The sequence below is a fragment of the Lampris incognitus genome, chromosome 18, assembly GCF_029633865.1.
Source record: "Lampris incognitus isolate fLamInc1 chromosome 18, fLamInc1.hap2, whole genome shotgun sequence".
Lineage (NCBI taxonomy): Eukaryota > Metazoa > Chordata > Actinopteri > Lampriformes > Lampridae > Lampris > Lampris incognitus.
Genome location: NC_079228.1, coordinates 21,474,400 through 21,495,479, shown reverse-complemented (window position 1 = coordinate 21,495,479; position 21,080 = coordinate 21,474,400). Strand labels below are relative to the sequence as shown.

The following is a 21,080-nucleotide window of genomic DNA, read 5'->3' as shown; positions in this document are numbered from 1 at the left end:
TCTTTTGTCTGTTATGGACCCTGAGTCTGCAATAAAGTTTTGAATTGAATTGAAACCGAAATCATTGTGAGGTCACTAACACATCAACACACAACACCACTGTAAGACGTGTTGTGAAATATAAGGCGTAATAGCCACGTTCCACTTATTTTATATAGTTTAAGGTGAATAGCTCCCGAAAGCATACGCGCTCACGTCGCCATTTTGGCTCGCCTCTGTGACGATCTGCTTCTGGAATAAATGTTCATTAACACTCAGGCAAGGCAGTAAAGAGGAAAGTAGGTTTTGTGGTGACAATTACTCCTTGTGAGATTTAGAACATTAATATAGCCGCAAACAACTATTTGCTATGTAAAGACATAGCGGAGTAATGGCGGAGTAATGGCGTCCTGAGCACAGAATGGCGTCACACTCCCTCTGTTTCTGTTCTTTGTTCTGGAAGCCGGAACTTTGATTTGAGCGACCGGGACGGCTCAAAAAAAAAAAAGGAAAAAGAGCGGGTAATACGCTCTCTTCCGTGACTTACCTTGTCCGCAGAAAATGTTCTAAATCCTCCTCTATATTTCCAGATTATCTTGATTAGAAACAGAACATAACCTTCACTTTGCAAGTGTTAAATCAAAGCATTGCTAACAGAATAGTGAGCCGGCTATCGAAAGCAGTGTTGCAAAACTTACTGTACATTAACATTTAGCAGACCCGTAGTTATATTAACATTTAGCAGACCCGTAGTTACATTAACATTTAGCAGACCCGTAGTTGCATTAACATTTGGCAGACAAATCGATAAATAAATAAATCGTTAAAATGAACATCGCCTACCTAACGCTGAATGATTTGATGATGATAATGATGAACTCAGAAACCAGCCGAAAGTTAGCTCGTCTTCTTCACTGGTGAAAAAGGTATTAGCAGTGTTGCAAAACTTATACTGTTGTTACATTAACATTTAGCAGATACTTTTATCCAAAGAGACGTCACAGGACTTCACAAGTTAGATAAATAAATAAATCGTTAAAATGAACACCGCCTACCTAACGCTGAATGATCTGACGATGACGATGATGAACGCAGAAACCAGCCGGAAGTTGGTTTCTTCTTCCTCACTGGTGAATTTTTTTTTTAAATTGAATACAAGGAAATATACAAAACAAGATAGGGAATAAATGTACAAAAGGAAACAACGTTTAGACAATGGTGGAATGGTGGCAACAATGTCACATCAAATTTAAACAAAAAATAAAAAATAAACAATTAGGTAAACGGAGAGCACAAAGAAGCAGGTTGAGAAATTAAAAAAGGAAGGACCTCGATATAGAAGCACTTTTTTCTTTGCTTTTCTATTCGTTTTTTACAAACATTCCAATGATTTGACGTAATTTGCAAATGTACCAAAAAAATGGTAAAAAAAAGGGGGGGCTGCCTTTCCACTTACAAGTATGTAAATGATATTTACCCAAAAGAATCACAAGATGAATAGTATCTGAGATGTTTGCATCTAGATTATCCATATGAAGTAGATTATATCAAATGAAGGTAAGTTTACTCATTTTAAAGACAACCAATTATGGATCTCAGACCAAAACAAATTAGCATAGCTACAATTAAAAAATAAATGGTCAATGGTTTCAGCCTCAAAAGAACAAAGCTGCAAGGATCCACTTCAAATTTAAATCTCTTATGTAGAAAATCATTAAAATGGTATATCGCTGATACTATTTTAAAATGGGGTCTTTTGACTTTAGGAGCAAGAGGACAGATACAAAGAAAAGGACTTCCTCCTAAGGGGGACCTCTACATTACCACATACAGAGCATGAGTTGAAGTCCTCAAAATGTTTTTGTTTAAAAACCAGACTAACTGTTTTGTTATCACAATTTTATCCGTCAAACTTACATAACCAACTCTTAGAGAAGGCAAAGAAGGTGAAATCAAATAAAACTGCATACTGCTTTATATCAATCTAAGTAAGGGAATGGGAATTGCTTTGCAGATTTCTCGGAAACTTTACTTGTAATAGTAATTTTATACTTTCTGGTAACTTCTTCAAAAGATAACAAAAATCATAAACAACTAATAAAACATTGTCATACCATTCAGCCTTAAACATGGATTTTCTATTAATGGTAATAACCCTGTTGTTCCACAAAAGAGAATTGTGTGGTGAAAATTTGTGGGTAAATAACATTTTCCCAAAATTAGTGCTTGTTTGTGGAAGTTGGACAGCTTTACATAAATTTTAGACACCTCAAAATCATATTTCAGCAAGAAGTCAATCCGTCCAACCTTGTTGAATAATTTGTTAGGGATATGGTACCACATATAATGAACCCAGCAAACATTTAGATGTCTAATCGACATCTTTTAAAGGTCATTTTTGAACATCCAATTTTGGTCCGTGGTGGGTGCAGATTGTGAGTTTTTATGATGTCTTTTTCTGACGTTTTCTGGACGTCCAATTCTGACATCCACAGGACCTCTATATAAGGGATGATTCTAGTCCAAATGTGGTCATTTTGGACGTCTTTTCAACGTAAAATTTAAACTTATTTTAGACCACTTTTTAATACTGCTTAATCAGTGCTCACACCCCCATTTTCAGACAGTGGCCCATTTTCTGTCAATTAAAGGACCAGGTTGCCATAAAAACAAGTTATTTCTAAAAATTCCTCAATTTTCTGAGCTTGGCAAAACAAAAAGTAAGTCTCCAGCCCCTTCCTAAAATTTGTTATGATTTAAAAATGACAATTAAGCAAAATCTTTAAAAATTCATAAATCACAGGAATCAGATAGAGACTTACTCCAATACTTTTTTGCTCAGGAATTTATGCACAAAAACTAGTTGCCATTAATTTTTCCAAAACAGGAAGTACATTGAAAAAATTATACTTCCTGTTTTGGAAAAATGAATGGCGACTAGTTTTTGTGCATAATCTCCCGAGCAAAAGTCTCTTTGAAAAAGTCTAACTCATTCCTGTGATTTTCTTTTACTTTTTAAAAATTTTGCTTAATCGTCGTTTTTAAATCATAAATCGTAGGAAGGCACCAGAGACTTTTTGTTTTGCCAAGCTCAGAAAATTGAGGAATTTTTAGAAAGACTTTTTTTTACGCCAACCTGGTCCTTTAATTGCAGGACTACACAGGTTAATACTATTCCTAAGGTAGATTTCAAGATAATGTAACATTGTTCCTATTTTAAGGACAAATTGCATTGATTAACCCATCATACATATACAATTTAAGACAGATCAACCCAATAATCGTAGTGGGCTGATTTGCTTTCATTCTGTAGTGCACGCACGCCGCATGTGCACACACACACACACACACACACCATACCCACACAGAAACTATTCAGGGCTTTGCAGTTGAGACATTTATTTCTCCACAGAGTGAGTATGTATATGGTAATACATAGGTAGAATAATAAAGCAATAGAACACGAGCAGGAGTGCAGTATCGACACTGCTGTGATTTGGTCGTAGGCAGTACCACAGACAATCACAACAGTGCTGATATCACACGATATTGCACAACCTCAAGTGTTCTATTGCTTTTATACAACAAGTCTACATGTTAATTTCACCAATATAGGCTAGGACAATCATGTTTTGTTATTCAGTGGCTCTGCCAAGACAAGTAGTTCCTCAACTGCACATTTTGCACCTTCCAATCAGTAAGGTAATACTGAAAAACAAAAACTGGACCAACTGGTCCTTCTGCCCAGAACTTGGCACACGATCTCTAAAATACAAAAATAAAGCCTCTGTGTGGGCGGGGCCCTCCCTTTGGTGGCGGCCACCTACCCCTGCCCACCCATGGCTACACGGCTACCCTACTGAGTGCCTGGTGTGTGTCCACCACCTCCCCGCCTCGCTGGAGCGTGCTTGAGATGGTCTGCGGCATGCTGCTTAATGATGCCCTTTGTGGCCTTAGGGTCAAATTTCATGACTGCATCTGCATAGAAAAAGACAACATGCATTTAAACAACAAGTCTCCATATTTATGCAAAAAATACATTTCCTGTACATCCACTACTGGTGTAATCGTTAGTTAGTTATCGTTTATTAAGGGGACGCCTTTGTAGAAAGCGACTTACAAAAATAGGTAGACATAGTTGTGCATCTATAAAGTCAAACTCCAAAAGGCTGAATGATTGAAAGTGTCCTTTTCTTTCAGGGGGAGGTCCCTTATCCTTTGGCCTCACGAAGGTATTTTGACAGGTAGAGCCATACTGGGTGTGGCCTCTGCCCATGGAAGTGTTCATGCGCATTAAAGACTTCCTCTACCCTGGCACAGCCATCCCTACTACGTTATCATTTAGAATGAGATATTGATGATGTAGTAGGGATGGCTGTCTATCCATGCCCATCCCTACTATAGCATCAATATCTCATTCTAAATGATAACGTAGTAGACTACGTCCCGCTGTTCTGTGCCAGGGTAGAGGAAGTCTTTAATGCGCATGAACACTTCCATGGGCAGAGGCCACGCCCAGTATGGCTCTACCTGTCAATTACCTTAGGCCTCACTGCAAGCAAGGTATTTTGACAGGTAACGTCATACTGGGCGTGGCCTGTGCCCATGGAAGTGTTCATGCGCATTAAAGACTTCCTCTAGCCTGGCACAGCCATCCCTACTACGTTATTTAGAACGAGATATTAGTGATGTAGTAGGGATGGATAGGGATAGACAGCCATCCCTACTACATCATCAATATCTCATTCTAAATGATACCAACGTAGTAGGGTGTGTCCGACAATCGTTAGGACTTTATGAATTTACCCTTGTGATGCTTAAGTTAAAGGTTATTGTATGTTAAAACATACCTGTCAAGAACTTTGTGAACAGTCTTTTGTGTCTTTCCCGCCAATACGGGAAAGTTGCAGCACCTGTTGGAATAAGTCCATGAAAACTTTGACCTAAAAAATAGTGTGCAAGTGCACCTTATACTGTGTTATGCTGTTCATTAATTCCAGACTTTTGTAAAACTTACCAGGGTATTGAAAGCTTTGGCATCAGAAAGGCGTTGTTCCTCTCTCTTGAAGGCTTCCATGTCCTCCATCCTCTCCACACGACTGGCTGAAGAGACCGGTTCAGCTCTTCCTATGAGTCTCACCTCATTGCGAATGTCTATCAACATGTTTAGCACTTTCCTCTGGTACACTGAAAGAAAGAAAAGTAACACTCTCAAAGCTTTTGTTGAAAACAAGGATGGGTTTGCCGTACTTCCTAGAGGTATAATCCCGTGAAGCACGGTCTTATTGCTTAAGTAATTGAAATACCGGCTCAGTGGCCTAGTGGTTAGAGTGTCTGCCCCGAGTCCGGGGAGGCTGTGAGTTTAATTCCCGGCCGAGTCATACTAAGTACTACTTAAAAATAGTACCCATAGCCTCCCTGCCTGACACTCAGCATCAAGGGTTGGTTTGGGGGTAAGTCCTTACGACATACTAGTGTCATGTCCAGGGGGTGTACTTGTACATCAAGCTGCCTCACGCTACGGAAACAGGAGATATGCTCCTGCCCTATGAGCCTAACGGCTTGAGAACCATTGGTTCAAGGCTACTTACTAAGTCATTGAAATAGCTCAGCACTTACCTGCTGGTGGCAATGGGAATGTCCCTGCTGACCTCTCAGTCACTGTCTCAACACCTGTAGTAAGAAAAAAAAAAGTTAAAAAAAGTGTTTTAGATTGCATTAAAACTTCCAAAGACACAGAGGACCATACATTACACGAGAAATAATAAATCTGGTATATTGTAACAAATAGGGATGCACCGATACAAATTGTTGGCGAATTATAAAGACTGATTACTTAGGCACTCACCATGCCTGTCCCTGAATTGGTCAAGTCTGGACCTAGTCTCCCTTGACCCATGGCTGCGGCAGGATCTGTGATCATATCTCGAGCCACTGCTGGACCTTTGCCTGTCAAGTCTGGATCTCGTCTCCCTTGACCCATGACTGCGGCGGGACCTGTGATCATGTCTCGAGCCACTGCTGGACCTTTCGCTGTACCTAGATTCGTGGGTGGACCTGGACCGGTGCCGGTATCCGACACTGGGCCTAGAGCCGCCACTGTGTCCAGAACTGATGCTGGCTCTGTCACTGGACCTAGAACATAAGTGACCATTTAATTATTGGACATAATACTACAATACCATGTCACAATGAAAAAGACTAACCCCTACTGGTCTTCGATGTTGACAATCACGCCTCCTCTGATACAAACATAGTTGCCCTGCCCTGCCCTGCTGACAGGTGCCCTAGGCCTGTCGGAAATTGCTAGGGCAGCGATAAGCCCTTGCCTCGGTACCACGCTCACCATTACAGTGTATGGAGAGCATGGAATTTTTGTGTATGAGCCTCTAGACAGCAGATATACAGATGACGTTATGGCTGTATTCCATGCAAATAGGTCAAAGCAGTTCCGTAGGCGGGCAGTGGCGCGAAGCTAACTAGCCATTGGCCGATTCAAAAACTCAGAACCTATCAGATCCCTGCCTCCGATTTCCGAAGACTCGCCATCTTTGCGGAAGACTAGTTGAAAGCGGGAACTGGGCCAGACGTGTCTTTACCCCGTCCACCCATCACATGACACGTTTGGTACACAGACTAGCCAGGCCTAAGCCATCCTGAAGGCCGTAATCACAAATGTGATTTGGTATGTAGGCCTGAGACCAACCAGTAGAAGTCGGTCGCTACTGATGCTGTGCCCTAACCATAGTACACTGTACCTGGAGCGATAGCCATGCCTTCGAGGACCTCCATCCTTTCTGCGGTTTTCTTGTCGAGCTCCTGAAGGGACAAATGTTTTGAGATTTAACTTGGCTGATTAGTTAGCAAAAGGGTGATTTTTTTAATAAAATGTGACAAATACTCACTGGGTGTTGAAGTTTCTCTGCTTTGAGAGGCTGCACCTGCATGTGGAAAGCCTGAAAGCGACAAATAATGTTCTTAGATTAAGGTGACCAGATATTCGAATCCTAAAACCGGGATACTTAGTGTACGTCTTATCCTTGCACGCGCATGTGACATCCTTTTACGCGCACACATTTTTCAGATAGATCACATCAAAACAATGGTAAATGGGCTGCACATTAAGGGGCCTTACATAGTCCTAGCTCCGCGTAGTCTCGTGCACGAGCATGCGTGAAGTTACAATTGAGTGCACTACAAACTAATGGCCCGGGTTTGATCCCCGGACGAGCAAAAACCCAGCGCGTGTTAAAAACCGGGACCGTTCGTTGGTGCATCACAAAAACCGGGATAATTCTGTTTTTTACAGATATCTCTCGAGTCGGGACTCGGAGCTTAAAACCGGGACTGTCCCGAACCAATGGCCACCCTTTCCTAGATTCTAGTTTTTTGAAACGTTAATTAGCTACAAGCTGTTGGCTGATTCAGACGCAAATGCTAGCTAGCGAACGTTAACTAACTAGATCGACCTCATGATATGGTTGAGACAAAGCTAAGTAACAAACACATTTAGAAACACAACATTAAATTAGTTGGACTTACCCTCAACTTTGTAGATTTTCACAACGCGCGCACGACAGTTGACATTGACAGCTAGCTAGTTCTGAATGGTGGGGTCGAAACGGGCGACCTTGGCGGCGACGATTAGACGGAACACGTCCTTCAGCCAATCAGAATGACGTTCACTATCGAGTCAGATGATGTCGTGTTGCCTCAGCCAACCAGGATAGCGTTCACTGTTTGAACTCAGAAGCTGACCGTTGAGAAGTTTTTTAATAATAATAATTGTATATGAATTAATCATGTTTTTAATAACAAGAATGTTGTTAATCATTTCTCCAATCATAAATAATAAAAAATATATCCTTCCCTAATCATATTCATTTCTTGCACCTGTTTTAGACGTCCAAAAAAATGACCTAGCCAGACGTTCAGATATTGAACTGCATATTGACGTCTGGGAGGGGTTGTGGTGGACACGTATTGGGGACAGAATTCAACCCAGGAACTAAGGGTTAAGTCATGGTTGCCCTGGCAGGTTAACGCAGGGTTAAGTTATGGTTGTCCAGCCAGTTTTCTGGTTCTTCTTGCCGCCTCCGCTCAGTCGAGCTGTGGTTTTGTTGTCTCTCTGATTTACCGTGGATTAAAGAAAGTTGCCTACACGGCTAAAGTGTGAACCTACGGTCTTCTCCGTTCCTTCGGCTCTACACTGGTGACCCCGACGTCGGTTTTCGGATAAGTTTTCTGAAACCACACACATTATGGCTACGAACGCCGTTGCAATTAAACTGCCGGAGTTTTGGGAGTCTTCCGCGGCTACGTGGTTCACACAGGCTGAGGCACAGTTCGCGCTCAGAGACATAACAGCAGACGAGACCAGGTACTACTACGTAGTGGCAGCGCTGGGGGGCGCTACGGCTTCCAGGATAAGCGTTTTCATAACCAACCCACCGGCCGATGGTAAATACGCCGCACTTAAACATCTCCTCCTTGAAACTTTTGAACTGTCAACAACGGAGAGAGCACGTCGCCTCTTCGCAATTCAGGGCTTGGGAGACGGCAAACCATCGGAGCTAATGAGCAGGATGTTAAACCTACTGGGTCAAGAAAAGCCATGTTTCCTGTTTATGGAGCTGTTTCTGCGCAACACGTCCAGACTGCGCTCGCTAACTCCACCATCACTAATCCCCGTGAGCTGGCAAAGGAGGCTGACCGATTCTTCGTCGCTACACAACGTTCCTCCCATGCCGGGGTGCTGGCTCCTACCTTCACTGGCCCCCCGCCGACATCGCGGGCGTGGCCCGACGGTGGCGCCACAGCATCAGACCGCTACAAGCCCTCTGGACTCTGTATGTACCACGCTCGATTTGGTGCGAAAGCTAAACGGTGCCGTTCCCCCTGCAACTACAGGCCGACGGGAAACGAGAGGGCCAACACTCAGTAGTGGCCATGAGTGTTGGCGATACGAGCAGGCTACTCTTCATCCTCGACACCATCTCCGGTCGGCGATTTCTTTGTGACACGGGCGCACAGAGAAGCGTGCTCCCTGCTACTGACGTCGACATCATGGGCGGGGAGCGGGGCCGCCAGTTGGCGACGGCTGACGGCAGCCCTATCCACACCTACGGCGTGCGGTCTGTAGAACTGTGTTTTGGTGGACAACGTTTCACGTGGGAGTTCGTCATGGCCAATGTAACGCTTCCCCTCCTCGGAGCTGATTTTTTGTGCGCTTACGGTTTGCTAGTGGACATTCAGAACAGCCGTCTGGTCGATGCCTTAACCTTCTCCTCCTTCGCATGTACGCGGAGGGAAGCGGCCTATGCAGGTCTAGCCAACTCTCTCTCAGAGGCAGACAAGTTCAACCGCCTCCTCGCTGAGTTCCCTGACCTCACCCAGCCTACCTTCTCTGCACCCACTGCTAAGCATGGGGTGGAGCATCACATTGCTACGAAGGGGCGCCCGGTCTACGCCAGAGCCAGGCGTCTCGACCCCGCCAAACTCGCCATTGCCAAGTCTGAGTTCGAGCACCTGGAACGCATGGGGATCATCCGCCGCTCTGACAGCCCGTGGGCGTCCCCACTCCACATCGTCGCTAAGCCTGATGGAGGTTGGCGCCCATGCGGGGACTACCGCCGACTAAATGACGCCACCACGCCCGACCGCTATCCTGTCCCGCATATCCAGGACTTTTCTGCAAACCTGTCTGGCAAACGCGTCTTCTCAAAAGTCGACCTGGTCCGTGGTTATCATCAAGTTCCCGTGCACCCCTCGGACATCCCCAAGACAGCGGTGACTACCCCATTCGGCCTATTTGAATTCCTACGAATGCCATTTGGACTCAAAAACGCGGCCCAGTCCTTTCAGCGGCTGATGGATTCAGTGCTCCGTGGCCTTCCTTTCATCTTCGTCTATTTGGACGACATACTCATCGCCAGCGCCTCCGAGGAAGAACACCTGTCCCATCTTCACGCCCTCTTCACACGCCTCAGCCAGCATGGGCTGATCGTCAACCCGGCAAAGTGCCGGTTCGGGCTGACGGCCATTGATTTCCTCGGGCACCGCATCACTGGGGACGGGGCAGTCCCCCTGCCCTCAAAGGTGGAAGCGGTGGCGGCCTTTCCGCGCCCCCAAACAGCTCGTGCGCTCAGGGAGTTCATCGGGATGGTGACATTCTACCACCGCTTCATTCCCCGAGCCGCCTTTATCATCCGGCCACTGTACGAGGCGCTGAAAGGCATGTCCCCCAACCAGGCGGTCGACTGGACAGCAGAGCGGGACCGTGCGTTCACCGAGACTAAAGCTGCGCTCTCCCAGGCTACCCTGCTAGCGCATCCTTCACCTACAGCGCCTATTTCCATAACCACGGATGCATCGGACTATGCTGTTGGTGCGGTTCACGAACAGTGGGTGGGGGGGGCTTGGCAGCCTTTGGCCTTTTTCAGTCGCCAGCTTACACCCCGAGAGCGCAAGTATAGTACTTTTGACAGGGAACTCCTCGGTCTCTGGCTCGCCGTCCGGCATTTCCGTTTCCTGCTAGAGGGCCGCGAGTTTACTGCGTACGTGGACCACAAGCCCCTCACGTTTGCCATGTCCAAGACGGCCGAGCCATGGTCCGCTCGCCAGCAGCGACAACTCTCCTACATTTCGGAATTCACTACCGACATCCAGCACGTCGCTGGTAAGTCTAACCAGGTAGCTGACTGCCTCTCTAGGGCAGTGATTGGAGCGGTCCACCTAGGCCTGGACTATGCACAGATGGCCGCTGACCAGGCCACGGACCCGAGCATCCTCCGTCTCGGGACCTCCGACACGGGGCTCCGCCTGCAGGACGTTCCTTTCAGCGACACAGGTGTCACCCTGCTGTGTGACGTCTCCACAGGACAGCCCAGGCCCATCGTCCCGCACAGCTGGAGACGCCCCGTATTTGAAGCTGTGCACGGCCTCTCTCATCCAGGCGGTAAGCCATCCGTGCGCCTGACCTCTGCTAAGTTTGTGTGGGAGGGACTTAAGAGAGACGTGAAAGCGTGGGCCGACTCGTGTGTTGCCTGTCAGCGGGCTAAGATACACCGCAGCATTAAAGCGCCCCTGGAACGCTTCGCAGTGCCGGAGAGACGATTTGACCATGTCCACGTCGACCTGGTTGGTCCCCTACCCCCCTCCCATGGGTTCACCTACCTCTTCACTGTGGTGGACAGGACTACGCGCTGGCCTGAAGCTGTTCCCCTGGCATCCACGACGTCTGCTGATGTGGCCCGGGCTTTTATTGGGTCATGGGTCTCACGTTTCGGTACGCCTTCCGACCTTTCATCTGACCGCGGGCCACAGTTTACCTCAGAGCTATGGAATGCTGTGGGTGAGGCTCTGGGCGTCAAGCTTCATCGCACTACCGCCTACCACCCTCAGGCGAACGGCCTATGTGAGCGCTTCCACCGGTCCATGAAGGCTGCGCTTCGGGCTACTCTCAAGGACTGCAACTGGGTCGACAAGCTCCCATGGGTCATGCTGGGCCTGCGGACCGCCCCGAAGGAAGACCTACAAGCCTCCTCTGCGGAGCTGGTGTACGGCACGCCGCTGCGAGTACCAGGCGATTTCATGCCCAACGCAACGCGTCCCTGGTCAGCTGTGGAGCAACGAGACTCCTTGCTGGACGGGGTCAGAGCTTTCACACCCGTCCCTACCGCCCAACACGGCGCTCCGGTGTCCCAGGTGCCCCCAGGTCTGCAGTCAGCGGACTACGTGTTCATCCGTCACGACGCACACCGCCCCCCTCTGCAACCCCCTTATGACGGCCCCTTCCGCGTCCTGGAACGGGGAACTAAGCACCTGGTGGTGGATTTTGGGGGCACGGCCGAGCATGTTTCAGTGGACCGAGTTAAACCCGCACACCTGGACTTGACGCAGCCGTTGGAGTTAGCCCAACCTCCTCGTCGCGGTCGTCCCCCGGCTCCGCCTCCTCCCCCCGTGGAGGCCCGCGCTGCCTCTTCTGCTCCTCAGGCCGACCTCCACAGGCCCGCGTCAATGCCTCCCAGAGACACTCTGGCCCCTGTTACCCGGAGCCGCCGCGGACGGCCTGTCGTCCCCCCGCGCCTGCCTGACTTCGATTACTAGGGCGAATTCTGGGGGGGCTCATGTGGTGGACACGTATTGGGGACAGAATTCAACCCAGGAACTAAGGGTTAAGTCATGGTTGCCCTGGCAGGTTAACGCAGGGTTAAGTTATGGTTGTCCAGCCAGTTTTCTGGTTCTTCTTGCCGCCTCCGCTCAGTCGAGCTGTGGTTTTGTTGTCTCTCTGATTTACCGTGGATTAAAGAAAGTTGCCTACACGGCTAAAGTGTGAACCTACGGTCTTCTCCGTTCCTTCGGCTCTACAGGGTCATATTTAGACGTCAAAATATTGCACGTCGCACAGACGTCTAGAAATGGTCTTTGACGGACTGACCCAATATAGACCTGATCTGCACGTCCCTCAGACATCCAATGTTTGCTGGGAAGTTGAGAAATACATTCTTTTAAGCATTTGACTCTAAAAGCCAGCCGCAATAACAGATCCCAGATCAATGGCTCTTAAACCACCATTAACATAATCCCGCACTAATTGTGATTTGCGCAAATAATGAGTTTTGTTCTTCCATATGAACTTAAATATTATGGAGTTAGATGATTTAATTACTTTTGAAGAAGTGTATGAAGAGTGGCATGGGTAGATAAGCCTTGGTAAACCTTCTGTTTTGGACACACTGATGAAAATGATATTGATATTGGTTGCTCATTTTGTGTTACTATGCCTGAAACTGCTCTGCATCTATTTTCGTATTGTACACATACTAAAAAGTTTTTGCCTGGCATCCTTTATTTTATTCAAATACACATTATTGCCGATCTTTCCTTTACCTTTGAAAGTGAACTTCTTGGCTTCTTAGATTTTAAGGAGAAAACTGAACAATTTTTAATTTATTGTAAATCTTATATTTTTACTTGCCAAATTTCATATTCACAAATATAAATTTAGGAATTCTAAACCTTCTTTCACTGCATTCAAAAACGAAGTTGAACATTATTTGGATACTGTTAGGTCATCTACCAATGTGGAAGGAGCGAAAACTATCATGGGTTTCAGTCACGTGGTTTTTGTTGCTATGACCGCCATGTTGAGGACCGCGGTCCCCGGGAAGTTTGAAAGACTGCCCATAATCGCTCACTTAACCACGGAGGAGAAGCAGCGTTATTTGTAAAAAAAAAAAATCGAGTTTTTAGAATTCGATCCTTATCTTCTATCCAAAGACCAATTAACCCCACTCCAGTCTGCTATAGATCTTCCTAATTTTACGTTTCACGGCGTTTACGTGTACCTCGTCCACAATCCCTCGCCATACTCAGGTGAAGCCCTGAAAGCCTTCAAAAGCACTGAAGCCTACCGCTACTTCACCGCAGGATGCGTAAAGGACGTCAAAATGAATCATGTAAAAACGAAAAGACTGTTCATCTTTACAGGAAGGGTAAGTGACAGTCTGTTGATAAATGCCATATTAGCATCAGTGCACAAGACATATCTATGAAGCTAGCTAGCCTTGCAACAAGACTGTCTTGTTACAAGGCTATGAAGCTAACGCGGTAGCCAGCTAGCTAACGTTAGCTACTTACCTGAAACAAAGTGCTCACTGCATAGCCTGGAGTGTTCTGTGGGAATCCAGTGGTCCCTTTTGATCGCTGCGATCCATTTATTTCGACGATCATGGTTTTTAGGGATTCTGTAAAATTGTAATTCATTTGTTTGTGACTTTTTGTGGTCACAACCCACAGCACAACAGATCGAAGGCATCTTGGCATCCGTTGGTCCTCAAGATGGCGGTGTGACGCACCACTCAAATGACGTGTGTAATGTCCGTAGACGCCTTGTCTTACTGACATAAGAATAATTCAAGAACGAGCCGACTTCGTAGGTTCTTAACTGTGTAGCTTTTACTAGCGTTCATCCGAGTTACAACCTTCATAACATGCCTTCTAACTTCCTGTATACGTCACACGCACTGCACGTACACCCGTGATTAGGTCAAGTTAAACACGTGACCTTTCATTCATTACATCTCCCCCTCTAAGATTATTTTCTAAACATTTCTCTGAACATTTACTGCCAACAATTTTAACCTGTATATCACCCCCCTTTTCACAAAAAAATAAAAAATCTCCCACAGTACACAAGTCAATACGCCTCACAAATCCAGCCGGATTGCAGGCTTGCTCACCCTGCCAGAGCGAGTAACATATGGTGTGGAAGTTGGCATTTCTGCTGCTCGGGACTCATCCGTGTTTCCACTCTCCCCTGGAGTGACTTGAAACTGTCCTATGCAGCTGATGTTTCCACCTGGGCTTATGAAGCATGTGTCAGGAGGTCCCAGTTTTATGTTTGGCTTCAGCTTTTTAAATGTCCCTTGGTTGATAACAGTAGCGTCAGCCCCCGTGTCAATTTTAAAGGTTATTGGTACATCACTTATTGTTAAACTAACAGTCCAATCTTCCTGACTGCTCTCTTTGCCAACTTCTCCCAGAAAGTACAGCTGTTTAACCTCTTCAGTGACTTCTCTCACCGCTTTAGAGTGACATACACGCTCCCAATGTCCCTTTTTATGACACTTGTTGCACTTACTGTTCGTTGCAGGACACTTCCGCTCATCGGTGTCCTGCGTCTTGCCGCACCTCCCGCATTCATCTACTTTGTTGGTTGCCGGACTGCCGCCACCATGACGCTGTCCGCCCTTTTTGTTTTGGCGTTCGTCCCGCCATCGGACAACATTGACGTTAGCCAGCTGGGCCTCTGGTTGGTTAGCTTGGAGGCTGAGCTGCCTTGTTATTGCCTCCGCCTGGCGCACTTGTTCAATGACTTTCACCAGAGTAAGGTCCGCTGTGAGCTGGAACTGACGGGAGAGCACCTTATCTTTTATGCCCACTACCAGACGATCTCTGATATGTTCATCCCTCTTGTCCCCAAACTCACAGTGTTCAGACAGCTCATACAATGTCCGGATGTACATCTCCGCTGTCTCTCCTGGCTGCTGGCTACGTTGATAGAAGCACGCCCTCTCATGTATGATGTTACGGCGGGGAATAAAGTAGCCGTCGAACTTTTTCAGTACGATATCATAGTCCACTTTATCACCCTCCGCCGCGAAGTCAAACGAGCTGAATATCTTTTCAGCCTCGCTGCCCATTGCATAAATCAGCGAACTCACTTGAATCTCCCCGTCGTCTTTATCCAGCTTTGTAGCGAGCCTGAAGCGCGAAAACCGTTGTCTCCACTCCGGCCATTCAACGGGGCAGTCAAACTTGAATTCACTCGGCGGATTAAACTTCGGCATGACCGCTCGTGTTCCGATACACAGACTATTCTGACACCATGTAATGTCCGTAGACGCCTTGTCTTACTGACATAAGAATAATTCAAGAACGAGCCGACTTCGTAGGTTCTTAACTGTGTAGCTTTTACTAGCGTTCATCCGACATACAACCTTCATAACATGCCTTCTAACTTCCTGTATACGTCACACGCACTGCACGTACACCCGTGATTAGGTCAAGTTAAACACGTGACCTTTCATTCATTACAACGTGAAACCCATGAATAGAGTTGGTATTTGTGGCATCTTTATGGTATTGTAGCGAATTTGGGGGGCAGTCCGGGAGACCGTTGCCACAGCCGGGACGCGAACCCGTATCTCCCTCTCCGCAAACGACACCGTTAACCGGTCAACTAAAGGGTCCGACCCGTTTGTCAAGGACCAACTTGTCTACTTATCCATGCACGTTACAATATGCATTCCCTCCCTTTGGCAAGTGTTTTAATTGTATCTGTTTATGTATGTATGTATCTTTGTGTATAAATGTAACTATGCTGTAAAAAATAATCAATATTCCAACCAATGAAGTAGCCAAGAACGCGAAGGGGGGCGGTTTGTTTTGTTTCGGTCTGAGATGCATGTGCCGAATGTCGTCTCAAATGACAGATGAGGAAAACAATGCAAGTTACAGTGAAACGTTTGCCAGATGCAGTTGCCAAAACGCAGCTTGTTTCAATATTCCAGAGAATCTGTGACTGGCCCTCATGTTGACATACTGCTTGGTCGAGGTGCCGCTTCTCTGAAATTCATCTGAAAATGGTCCTGTTTTGAAAGTTGCTCTTTCCGTGTGTTGTCATCTGATTGACAGCAATATTAAACGTTGACCAGAAAAGCTGCCAAGACGGTTTGTCAGTTACGGGAAGTTCAAATAACAAGCTGGCTTGACTTGTTCTTTCTGTTTTCTCAAAGTGTTGCTTTGTTCAAAAATACAATTTGTCAGATCAATGAGTACTTTATGATGACGAATCCAATAACCGAGTGATGAAAAAGACGGAGTAATTCTTAGAATGAAGTGATCAGTGTGATCAATGATGTCATTCATTTACACCGAGTCATGAATTGTGACATTTTTAGAGAAATTTGAACTATGAAAATGAATCCTTCCCTTTGACTCTCAAATGTGAATGAAAGGGTGATGTGTTTAGTATATTGTGTGTATATATGTGTTTTGCATGCAAGGATGTACATGTGCGCTGGCATGAGTAATATTTTCTTTGTTTATATGCCTGTATCGTGCACGCATGTACGTGCACGCATGTGTGCCATTACTTTGACCCACATGCATACATGTGCTTGTCTGTGCACGAGTGTGTTGCTGCACCCATGTAGCACAAGTTTGCGTGTGTTTATGTGTGTGTGTGTGTGTGTGTGTGTGTGTGTGTGTGTTTGCACATGTGTATCTGCATATGTAACTGAGTGCATGTGCACACACACGCGCGTTTGTGGCAGCTGCTGATCAGCCTTGCCAAGGCAGATTACAGCCCTCCCGCAGGGGACAAGAGAGGCCAACAGGGGACAGGTGACTCCTAGTCACTCCCAGATCGCCTTACACCCCCCCCCTTCTCACAGGACAGGACCTACACACACACACACACACACACACACACACACACACACACACACACACACGCATGCACGCACGCACGCACACACACCTACTGAATGATGTGTTTTTTGAGTGTACTGTGTTCTCACCCCTAAGGAGAAGGGGATGCCCACACCATAAGGCATAAGGTACAGTGATGAGGGCGTGAAGTCTATAGGCAGACAGCTGTCACACCTGCAAAGGAATCTGATAGGACCTGTGTCATTGGATTTCTGTTTATGTTCCTGATGCCATTGTTAGGATTGACTAACTTCACTTAAAGTCTTTCATGTGACTTGAATCCCGTCCCTTCGTCAACGTGTCCTGATTTTGAGCAACACTTTAAAAACAGAAATCACACATGCAAGGAATTTGTTTATTCTAAGGAACGGCGAACAGGAGAGCCTTAAAATCTGTGTTTGTAATCATTATCAGGAGCCCGGCGAGATGACCGGAGACAATCCGGGGACTGTTTTGTGTCGCTGGCTCGATGTCCTCTCTCCTCCTTTCTTGTCAAGCCAGAGTGAAGTCCAGACTGTGTGGTGAAGTGAAGCCCCTTCTCTTCCCTCCCTCTTCTCCTCCTTTCCTCCCCAGCACCGGCCCCCCAGACACAAGCCTCTTTCTGTTGGGCCATCACCATGGCAACCCTGCCACTAACTTGAGGAGGGGACATAAAAACCTGCTCTTTTAGGGACATAGGAACACCTGCCACCTCCACTGATGGGGAGGGCCGGTCTGGACGTGCTGCCACGTGCAGGCGTCCACTCACATACAAATTCACACACAAATACACACAATTGCTCACTCGCATGCACAAACAGAGATGACAAGTGCATGCATGTACACACAAGCTCGTACACACAAACACACACACACGCACGCGTGCACACACAGAGGATCAGTGTAACATTCAGATGAGACCCCTAGTTAACATCTGCTCCCTTTAAGAGACTCATTTATCTTCAGATAGCATCTCTGATCATTTTGAAGGCTCTTTTAACTTGACACACAGGCATAATCAAAGGAAGGCACTTTGTGCCAATTGAAAATCTGTTGTTGATGGGTTTACTATTTCATGCTGAGGTAAAAACACTTTATTGAATTAACAGCTCAGCAGTAGTGTGTCAGTGATTTTGACTGGTAACTTTTCATAAGCGCATAAGGCCCCACTTATGATTCAGCAGTGCCTCATTCACCTGCTCTGCCCAGGTATAACATAGGCCGTGTTATACGTTTACAGCTCGCTCTGCCACCAACCTGGCCGCAGATCCTGGGGGGTTGGAGGAACTTCTGAAAAACTTGAAGTTGCCCCCCCCCCACATAATTATTTCTAAATAAATTATGTAATTGAAAATATGTATTTAATTGAAGCTGACTCCACGTTTGAAATAATTCACACATAAACGCAACACTTTTTGATGGTACGTATCCTGTTCAGTGGTCTGAACCATGTGGGAATTTGGGAAATGAAGTTAATAGCGTAACATGCATGGATAAGTAGACACGTTGGTCCTTGGTTAACGAGTCGGACCCTTTAGTCGACTGGTTAACGTTGTCGCTAGCTGAGTGGGAGACACGAGTTCGCGTCCCGGTTTTGGCGGTTCCCGCGGTTGTCCCCCCGAATTCGCTACGTTGGTGTCAGAAGTGGGATGCTGAGACCGTGAGGTCATCGGAAGCGCGTGCGCCCAGAGGCGTGAGGGAGCTGATATGCTGAAGCGCGGGGCTTCCCGAAGGAGGGGGTAGTGTAACGTGCATGGTAAGTAGACACGTTGGCCCTTGTCTAACGGGTCGGACCCTTTAGTCGACTGGTTAACGTTGTCGCTTGCGGAGTGGGAGGTACTGGTTCGCGTCCCGGTTGTAGCGACGGTCTCCCAGATTGGCCCCCGAATTCGCTACAATAGTTTACTTTATCCTGATACCTTTGCTTGCTATTGGACTACGTTTCCCAAATTCCATCTCTGTTGCATCTCTCGCACGTCAGAGGTGTGTCTTCAGTGAGCGAGTCTAGTAGCTGGTGTGATTGGTGGCTGCTAGGAAGATTGGCTCGTCCAGATGTGAGTAATTTTGTTCAAAGATAGTCTACTCGTCAACAGATTAAAAGGTTAAAAAACGTAACCAGACCGCGTTTACCGCCTCAAGTGAATTAACTTACCCCCAGCCAGATCCATATTTAAGATAGCTTCCTAGCTAGCTTGCTAGCTAATGTTACATTGATCATACCCGTAAAACTTCCAATAATAGCCCGGGCATGTATATGTTTGAACAGTGTAGCGCACCCGGCCTTTATTAGAGACAGGCCATTAGTTGAGACAGGCTTTTATATTGTAGTAATAATATTAAATCATAATCATTTAAAAATTCGGAGACTCATTCCGGTTTCTGATGGTGAGTAGTAGTGGAGGAGCTACATCTTACATGATAATGATCATCTAGCTAACACAAATGTTTACTTAGCTATTTAAATGTGTGCCAGCTTACATTAGCTAGCTACTGTGAACTTATGCTAACGTTATAGCCTCCAGTAACATTAACCTATTGCTCATTATGGCATATATTGGTTAGAGTTAAGTTGAAGTATATTAATTCCTTCCATAATTGTGTGTGTGTGTGTGTGTGTGTGTGTGTGTGTGTGTGTGTGTGTGTGTGTGTGTGTGTGTGTGTGTGTGTGTGTGTGTCAGCCAGGTCAGGGTTTACCAAAACATGGCAGACAAAAGAAAAAAGATGGACATCAGGACATTTTTTCTAGACTCAAAACACCAATGTGTAAGTAGGAAAACCCCTGTAATATTGTAAATACTAGTTGATAGAATGCTCATAGAAAATGAATGAAGGACTAATGTTCAATAATTGTGCCATTAGACAACAATAAAACAATCTGTGGAGGGCAGCAGCAGCGACACACAGAGGGGCAGAGGCTGGGAGTCTCAGGTAAGGTTTCACTGTTGTAGTCAGGTGAAAATTCCATGTTTGTGGTCCCCCCTCCCCCAAGTTGCAATGACATCTGCGCCCTTGGACACCAATAACCCCCACAGTGTGAACTGCTTTGTGCAGCCCTATGTCAATGCTTAAATTGCTAAGTAAAGAATAGCTTCACCATTTTTGAACCCAGACATCATTAAAAAGTTGTTGGGTATCATTTAGAATCATACAGACAAAAACTTCACTGATAACCTCAGTATTAAGAAACTTCCCATTTGGATGATTCCTCTCACTATGCTTCAAGACAGTTTGTGATGATTATTTTATTTTAAGACATGCCTGACTATATTGATTTCCTTTTTTACAGGCTTAAATGATTGCCCCTTTGGACTATGTTGAAGCCCAGCAAGAAGATTGAGTAAAATAGTAAGTTTGTCAATACTGAAGAAATCAGGGAAATTTTTGTCTATACAACTGGGAAAAAATAATAACAATCAGGGAGATCTGGGTTTGAAAAAAGTAAACTTTTCCTTGAATTGTCTAAACTTACCTACACCCATTACTTGAAATACTTCCTGATAAATCACTTTTGTCTTTTACCGTAAAAGCTATGTGGTTTATTGTGTTCAGCAACTTGGAAGCAAGGCAATGGACAATATCATCTGCTCAAACATGGCCAGCAACTCATGTGTAGTGGGTTCACTTTACATGGAATCACTTTTCTAATTATTTGTGGTTCATTCTCTTCTTTGTTGCTGTAAAGAATAGGCACCACACCAGTGCCGTTTCCTCATCTATCTACCATGCTTATTGACTGGTTTAAGTCAAGAAGCACACAGTCCGTCCATCCGTCCATCCATCCATCCATCCATCCATCCATCCATCCATCCATCCATCCATCTTCTGTACCCACATACTGCATAGAGTGGATATCACCGGCAGACTTTGGACTGAAAGCAGGGAGACAAGGGAGACATCCTGAACCAGTTGCCAGTCCATCCCCATCCATGTGCACATGCATATGCACATGCACGCACGCACGCGCGCGCACACACACACACACACATACACAGACACACGCACACACACAAAATGACTTATGCGCCCATTCATACCTATGGGCAAATTTGGAGTCCGTTGCACACAAAGGCACGTTTTTAGGCCCAACCTTACTAATCCTCTGGAAAATAACATGTGACAGTTTG

General features: G+C 46.0%; 1 long non-coding RNA gene across 1 annotated transcript in view; it reads left to right on the top strand.

Moving 5' to 3' along the window:
* LOC130128285 (uncharacterized) overlaps positions 1-20,374 on the top strand; it is a 43,737-nt gene extending 23,363 nt beyond the window's left edge. The window contains exons 2-4 of the long non-coding RNA XR_008811907.1: positions 19,635-19,719; positions 19,816-19,884; positions 20,243-20,374. This is a non-coding gene — a long non-coding RNA (uncharacterized LOC130128285). The remainder of the gene's footprint in view (positions 1-19,634; positions 19,720-19,815; positions 19,885-20,242) is intronic.
* Positions 20,375-21,080: the final 706 nt, after the last annotated feature.